Raw genomic sequence first — 8,870 nt, forward strand, 5'->3', positions numbered from 1 at the left:
AAATACCTAAGATTTGGATTTTTTTACGACGATATCTATCAATATTTAACATATTATTATGAATATCTAATATTGACGTTAAAAATTATCCATCTCTTTAACAAATAACATAATTTCTAGTTTTTAAGATTAAAAGTTTTTAGCTTTTACGTTAATTTTTAACGTAAAAGCTAAAAACTTTTAATTGCTAATTGAAAAATCGCTCATGAAGCTGGCAACAAATAACAGTCAAAAACCGTCGCACGCACAGAATATTTTGTGGGACTACAAAGAACAATTCTATCTGTCAAGTGTCAAACAATTGGCGGTAATTGTTAATGGCTTCAGAACTGAAATGTGGCAATAATTTGTTTTAATTGTATTTTTATTAACCGCAAGTGCTATTATAAAGTCATAATTAAAATTAATGTTAACTAGACACTTGACAAATGCGAACATCATCAAAATGACACTGTTGAAGACATACAAGTTCAAAGAATAAACTGTATGTTATTTATGGAACTACACATATTTCTAGCGTTGTTTTTTATAATAAGGACAAGAGTAGCAGACGAGCCTGCAGTCCAGCAGATGGTAAGTGGCTGCTGCGTATGTATGATAAATATGTTTCTCTGAAGCGTTCTGTTTTTGCATTTAAACAAAACTGATTCATGTTTAATATTGTCAAATAAATTATTAAATTCACTTTAGTGGTATTAGCAGAGTCTGTAAATTAATTTGTAAAATCTGTTATTGTAAATACCGCGGAATTTGGTGCCAATTTCAGAACCCCTCGGTATTAGGTGACTTTACCTTAGTAGGTTATTGAGACCGGCCGTAAGGGGACATGCCTCGGATGTACATCTCCCTCACCGTACCTCTCCTCAGACCCTTCAAACTAGACTTTAATTCTGTTATTAGAAATAACTAAGTGTGGCGGTGGTGCCGCCGGAGTCGAACCACAGCGGGTTTTATCAACTTCATGCAAACGCAAGAAGGTGGAAGAGTGTGGATTTATGTCGGTCATTACCACCGATATAAGTCAGCCGGAGTAACGCTAAGAAATCTACTTTCATGCTTTAGAATTAATTTACATATACAGACATAGAGCATGTCAGGCGCGGCCCGTGGCAGATACAATAGTATTTTCATATACAACGTATTAATGAATCCATCAGTCTGTGCGTGTCAAAATATGTATAAAAATGTGATTTTGTCTGCGACAGCCCGTGTCTGGCACGTTCAAGGTCTGTAGCCCACCTACTGCTGGACTCGGGTTTATTCTAAGCATGAGAAGGATTAGGCTATAGTCAACTGCGCTGGCCAAGTGCAGATTGGTAGACTACACATACCTTTCACCGCTTAAGCAAGTGATAATTAGTTTGTAATGCGCATATACTCGTAACTTTGAAAAATCGGAGGTGCGTGAGTGGGATTTGATCCTCGGACCTATCGATCAGGAGGCTGAGTTTCTTAATCACTAGGCTATCATTGCTCACATTGTAGATATAAACGGATCATTAATTAATACTGATACCTTATTAAATAACAATACCGCAGCATCAACGCCATATGTCGACTCTACATCGTAGAGCATTAAAATATATTGTAATTGCTTGCCAAAAGCATTAGTATCTTTTATTTAACTGGTATTCCGCAATAATAAAGACATACTGTAGAGTTCTATCACTGTCATTGCTAAAATGGTAGAGTCGAGTCACGACAAACGTTGCGAGTCATCCCAATTTTTGTGGGTTGTAATTTTTAGGCCAAAATTAATTGTCCCGTGGGGGACAATATAGTACCTTATACAGTACCAATATAGTAGATACATTTTGGAGGATAAGGATTCATTTGCATCTACAGTTTCAGTTATAGATTTGTGCTGTGTCGAAGTCTTCTTAAAATGTGTTTTATAGAAGTAGCAGACGAGCATGCATTCCACCTGATGGTAAGTGGCTACTGCCGCCCATGGACATCTGTAATCAACCCCAGATAGGATTAGATATTCCTACCTCAGGTCGGCCACAGATGCGCCGCTACCCCTGAGGACTCAGCTAGAACACCTCACACACGAGTGATAAAGAAATGACGAGCAGTTGACCTGATGGTAGAGGCCTAGGGAGATAGGTAATTTAGCTGTGTTTTTCCTAAGATCGACCACAAATACGTTGTCTCCCCTGAGGACTAAATTAGAATGCATAATGTAAGTTTCTTGCTTATCAAATGCCCTCAAAACAAAGTACAAAAAAGATGTGGCAATGGTGCCGCCGGAGATGAAACATAAAGGTCTCTACCACTCTCAACGTGACCTTAATCAATGCCTACCCTATCACAGATGCGTTGGCAGTGAGGACTTTAATGGTTACCTCATATCTAAGTCAGCTGGCTTCCACTCTTCCACCAAAACGTCAGAACTGCTCGCTAGAAACACGCGCGTGGCTGTGGTACCTCCCCGACCGAACCATAATGATTTTACCACCTATTTTTTGTTTTTTTTTTTTTGGTGGAGTGACGCCGGGTTATGTGGGACTATTACCGCACTTAAACCTCCCCGGTGGCCGTCCTCGGCGTTTGGTGGAGAACTCCGGGATCTCCAACGGAACACAACCGGAGTCCTCCTCACGCGATGCCCTTCTATCGGGCTCTGCCCTGGGGGGAGCAATTTACGCTCCTCTCACATGCCCTGGTGATTACATGGCAATATGCGACCACACATATCGCTGTCCTTCCCGGGGTCGCTTGCTGGACGGTTCGAGCTCCCACTCTTGCCACCCGCAACTCCGGAAGCCCTTTTTAGTCGCTTCTTATGACAGGGGATACCGTAACCCTATTCTGGTTCCGGTACTACACGGACAATTAGTTTTACCACCTACTTACACAATGATTACACTTAAATACTACCATTTCAGAATTTTAGTAATCTTTTAAATAATATCTCCAAGTGTAAATGTCTTGTAGGGCGAGGCCCATGCCTAGCAGTCGGATAAAAAGTGCACAGCAGTAGTTAACGGTGTTGTAGAAAATTAAATATAATTTAAACAAATAGGGTTCCGTACCCAAACGACAAAAACTCACTAGCCTCTACTGTCTGTCCATCTGTCATAGAGCGATAGAGCTCTATTTTGTAAATAATTAACATAATTTGTCGTTGTTATGTGTGTGTAGTTGTGTACGATGCATTACGTAATAAAGTTATTTCTTTCTTTCTTTTCTTTCTATTTTCTTAAACCGTTCCTTATGTATAGCGGCGGCTTGCATTAGTGAAAAATATCTATAAAAAAATATGCGATATGTAAAAGAAACTCCATTGTTTCTTTTATTTCTAGTATTTTTATAGTTCTTAATAACAACACTTATGGAAGAGTCCATAGTGGAGTCTATTGTTATCATAATCTATGAGCATGTATTTTATGTTATTTTGTAACATTCTTCTACCAAGATATGTGATATACATAAGCCCAGGTTCGAACCAGGATGGAATAAAAATTATAATTATTTTTACAACTGTTTTGGTTACTGAAAACTGAGAAAAATAAAAGAAAACATATGATATACTTGTTTGGCAGTAATTATTCTCATTAAGATGTCGCGATTATTTTTTTTTTAAACTATGCGTCCAAATAACATGCTATAATAACAAAGTAAATAAAAGTGTCTTGATGATAAAATTAGTGTCTTTTGAGAAGATTTTTATGATGTATGGTCGTCACACACGGAATAAAACAGCTCAGTACATTTTTCTTCTGTTGTTTTACAGATATAAAAATTCAGGCCGAAAACTTATTTTACGACTGAAATAAAATATAGTCTATATTAAATTTGGATAATTAACTTTCTAATAGTGATATAATCATTAAAATCAGTCAGGTAGTCTCAGTTATTTAACTACCTACAAACAAACAATATTTCTTCTTAAAATACCTATTAGTAAAAGATTCTAGACAATATTAAAATAATAATTTACGTTTATTATTTTTAAATGTGGATAATTAAGCTTTCTAATAGTGATATTAAAATCTGTCCGGTAATTTCAGTTATTTAACTACCTACAAACAAACAATATTTCTCCTTAAAATATTAGTAAAATATTCTAGACAATATTAAAATAAACAATTTACGTTTAAAATTTTTCGATTACACGTTTAGTGCAGCACTTAATATTTAAATTGAAAGAAAAGTCACCCCACGGAAGTGACCACTTAACGCCATCAATTCTTAAGGCAGAACAAATTTGCTAACACTTGGCCGAAAAAAATAAGGAAGAACTCGTGGCATACTCACACTCATGCATCGCTAAATTAAGAACAGCCTCGCACGTCGTCCACATCAGCTTAAACAAGCTAAATGCTAAAAATACACCCTAACCAGTGACGAAACCTACTTAACAACAGTTCCGCGTAACTTTTAAACAATCGTCACATATCTTTATGAACACAGTGTAACTATCAAAGAAATCACTCGGGAACGAAAAAACGAAAACAGTTTTAAACCACTTTCCGATCGAAACAAACGCGTGCTGTTACACCGAAAGCAAAAATGGAACTGGTTTCAACGGACTTCCGTTCTCCGTTCCTATTGGTTGAACGCCACCAAGGAGATCCAAATAACCAATCGAGGCTCCTTTGGCATTTCACGGGTCACGCCTTCTATTGGTTGGCTCGGTTCGCATTTTCCTGTTGAGAAACAATTGCGATTATTGAAGTAGGCGGTTTCTAGACTAGCTCGTCTCGGAAAACACCAATGCCAGATATTTCTGTCTCACCAAAAACGCCACCTGGTCCTGACATAATTTAAGCCCAAATATAACAATGATGCAACGTGAAAGTAGGGCTTTGTTTTTTTAATAAACAATTATTATTTAACATGCGTGAAATGATGTTATTATAACGATACCTACAGATTAATCTTCGTGATGTTGTTGATGTTACAGTTAGCGTTGTGGAGTTCTTAACTCATTTAATGTGTTTCATATTTTGAAACAATGTTTAAACAAATTGAGTTGCAAGGAACATTTTAGTAGCTCTACCAAGATGTAATGTAGGTAGGTTACCTATGTAGGTTAAATTTTTATGGGAAGTCGGAATTTTTAAGGGAATTTGTAGTTATTAACTTAGGTACCTACCTATATTTATTTCTTACTGGTATATCAAACATTTAGTCATTACACTTCAGTTAAACTTCTACAAAAAATAAAATAAAATAGCTCTGCCTAGCTTCATATAATTATTTAGTATATAGTCCTACCGGGTTGCTTTAATTTTATGTATTTTTGATGTACCTAAGCTCCAAAATAACTTGTCTGTGCTTTTGAATGATGATTTTGAGGCAATATTATCAAAAACTTATTATTTAAAACTCTACATAAAGTCGTTAAGTGAAAACCTACTATGAAAAAAATACCTATTGACTATAATTTGCATGCTCTATTATCCTAATATTACATTGTGAAGCTGTAGATTCTTATAACAGTAATTTTATGTTCTCTAAATACTCAGAACTCTTTAACGAAAATGGACAACAAAATAAAATTATGGGGGCATTTCACGCCAAGCGGACTGCTGAGCTTCTAAAGAATGGTGAAAATTGAAATCATGATTTTTTGAAAGTATTTTTTCGTACATTAAAAAAACTTTACATTTTTTATTATTTACAATTTTCTATATATAATATATCTATCTATTTACAAACTTAAAATCTATATACAATATACACAAAAAATATAATTTAAACAAAAAAGAAATATTAAAACTTAAATAATTAAATATAAAACAATGAGTCCAAATCACTGCCTCCCGGTAGAGTCCCAAGAATGCTGGCTGCGTTGCCGCGTTGTATGGCCAAACTTATTCTTTGGCCAAAGTACGCACCAGCTCTTGGGTCTCCAGAAACGTCAACCAGACGCGACGACATTTCTTTGAAGAACCGTCGTGTTTAAAAAAACTAAATAAAGTTTTTAATCAAGCGGTTTTTATAGAAAATGGATTGAACTTTTTAAAAGAAAAATCTATTTTGAAAAATAAATAAAAATACACGTCCAAAACCGGAAGTGAAATTTTAAAAAAAATTTTTCAAAAACTTCGACCGTTTTTTTTAATTATTTTTGACGTGACAACGTCTTATAATTCGATGGAGTCGGCTGCACGCACCAAAAAACATGACTCATGCGGCGTTACCTCGCTCTGAGGCGTTCCATTTAAGGCTTGAAGTGCAAGCAAGAGCGCGAAACGAGCGACAAAGAGGTACAATCGGCCTCCGCGTATTTACCTCCTTCTCTATATCAATAAAATTAAAATTTTCTTTTGAAAAATGCAACCATTCCATCAGTATTTTCTTATGACGTTGTCACGTTCAACTATCGTCAGTAAACCGACTTTACAGACAACCGATTTTTTATTTAATCCTTAAATATGGCCAAAAGTATATTAAAACTTCACCAATACGTTACCTCACACTCATATGAACAAAATTCAGAACCTCACTTTTTTTTTCCTGTCCGCTTGGCGTGAAATGCCCCTTTGGATTACTTAATTGTTTTTTTTTTTATAAAATATATGTAGATACATGTTTACCACATAGTTTTTATACTTTAAATTAATTAGTTGAATATTTTCAAAGTAAAAAAACGAAAGGTACCGGAGAGGTTCCCCCGCCACACCTATTTCCATCGTAAAAATATTTTTGCATTTCGGTTGGAGGATGTGCCTCAGGAGTGTCGACATATCTGTTATTAACTTCATGTTATCGACTGCTTTAAATATATGGAGTTCCTTGAGTTCCTGAGTGCTCTACGCAGCAAGTGAGATCTGTGAAGTCTTCTAATCCGTACTTGGCCAGCGACGAACTATGGTCTAACCATTCTCGCTCTGAAAGAAGAACCGTGCCCAATGGGACAATAATGGGTTGAGAACACACTATCATTTTCAGTGATGATAAACTTTACATGATATTTGCTTGAAGCATTTTTAATCGGTGAAATAGTTCACAAAAACTTAGTACCAAATCCATCAAAATTAAAAAAGATAATTCTAAAAGTGCTTAGGAAGTCGACACATGATAAAGACATGATGAGTCAAAATGGCCACATGTTCAAACAAGCCGTACACAGCGGTCTACTGAACAACACCGGTCCATTATAGTAGGGTTGACAACTGTATCCTTACCAGGAGTTTTTACGTTTCGATAAATATGATTGTTTTGGTATTTATTTACGTATGGGTCAATACGATTTCCTAGTTCTGACACAATCCGCTAGGGGCGCTGATTGGAATTTGTATGGGCAAATACGTAAACAAATACCAAAACAGTCATATTTGTCGAAACGTAAAAACTCCTGGTAAGGGTACTGATACTCTGTTTGAAGGAAATATTCTCCTACATCTGTTATAATATAATAATAATTAATTTAATTTGTGGTTACCTAAATACCTACATTTACTTCTATGACTGCCATGATTAGAAATATTAAAAATAAATGATCTTTTTTTCTTACAGAACCCTCCGTTTGCGAGCTCGACTCGCCTTTGGTCATTTATTTTACTTTTAAAATGAACTAATAAACTATAAATAAATAGGGTCGTGGGAGCAATCATCGTCATTCGACATATGTTGTTATACACAATTACCACAGAAAATATATTTTTTTTAACTATATTAAAAAAAGTAGAGATACTTACGAATGAGTAGGGTAAATCAGTCTACAATCAGAAATTTAAAAATTTGTCTAGACAATCGATATCAAATTTCGGACCTCGTTATACAAGAATTGATTAAGATTGATTGATTGATTGGTTAAGACTGGCGGGCACTAGTCTAGTCTAGAACCGCGGTGGCAACCGTTTTAGCAACGAAGACCACATATTTCTTTTACAATACGTGAGTAGCAGACGAACATGCAGTCCACCTGATGGTAAGTGGCTACTGCCGCCCATTGACATCTGTAAGCAACCCCAGATACGATTAGATATTCCTACCTGAGGTCGGCCACAGATGCGCCGCTACCCCTGAGGACTACGCTGAAACGCCTCGGAAAAGTATGTCTCCCTTACCACACCCTTCAAATCAGAACACAGCTGCTGTTATGAGGCAGAAATAGGTGTGGCGGTGGTGCCGCCAGAGTCTAATCACAAAGGGTTCTACCACCTTCAAGAAATTAGTAACTGAATTAGGTTATAACGGGAACGTATGAATTTGGATATCTGGGTCTGGGTGTACTGTATTCGTCTTTGTGTGTGTGTCCATGGAACCCACAAAACAGAATCCTAGTGCGAGGTTGTGAGTTTAAAGCGACTTTTTATTATTTCTAAAACTACTTTCCTCTATAAAGTCGAGGATGGTATATTGGTAAAATTAAGTGATTGTAGATTCGGTTTAGAAGTCGCACCCATCAAAGCCCTAGAGGACGTCCCAACACTAGTGGGACAGTAGCCAACCCTAATTATGAGCCTTTAGTTTGCTCATTTCAATCCATTCTTTACATTAGCGCGCCTTTAAACGCCGAATGCGGCCATTTTGTCTTTACACTCTAAAACGTCAAAAGTTCAATACTCCCTAAAAATAAAGCTCATTTTACTAAACGTTAAACGCAAAATAAAGTTTGTACATCAGATAATACAGTGAATATGGTCATTATACGCTTATTTGCCGCCTTTTGTGAAAGCTTTTGAAGGGAAACGCGGTCTTTGTTCGATGACGTTTAGCGGTAGACATCTTGTTTTTGCTGTCAAAAATACGGGTGCTCGAAATAGGGGTCCGTAGGATCGTGTTACTTGTTTAATTAATATCTAGTAATTTAATGAAATTATCATAGTTAGGTATAGTCCGCGCCAAACTGCTAGTCCCCTCTGAAGTTGTTGCGAGCAGGTGTTTCTATATTCAGAGCGCACTAGTAG

The 8,870-nt window shown here is 36.3% G+C and overlaps 1 protein-coding gene across 1 annotated transcript in view; it reads right to left on the minus strand.

Moving 5' to 3' along the window:
* The window catches only part of LOC140745926 (homeobox protein six1a), a 44,948-nt gene extending 40,428 nt beyond the window's left edge, over nt 1-4,520 (minus strand). The window contains exon 1 of the mRNA XM_073077888.1: nt 4,264-4,520. The gene's annotated coding sequence lies outside the window, so the exon portion shown is untranslated. The remainder of the gene's footprint in view (nt 1-4,263) is intronic.
* Between the last annotated feature and the right edge of the window lie 4,350 nt (nt 4,521-8,870).

This window comes from Epargyreus clarus, unplaced genomic scaffold (assembly GCF_041222505.1).
Source record: "Epargyreus clarus isolate Ecla_fem2 unplaced genomic scaffold, WU_Ecla_fem_2.2 ptg000011l, whole genome shotgun sequence".
In the NCBI taxonomy this organism is placed as follows: Eukaryota; Metazoa; Arthropoda; class Insecta; order Lepidoptera; family Hesperiidae; genus Epargyreus; species Epargyreus clarus.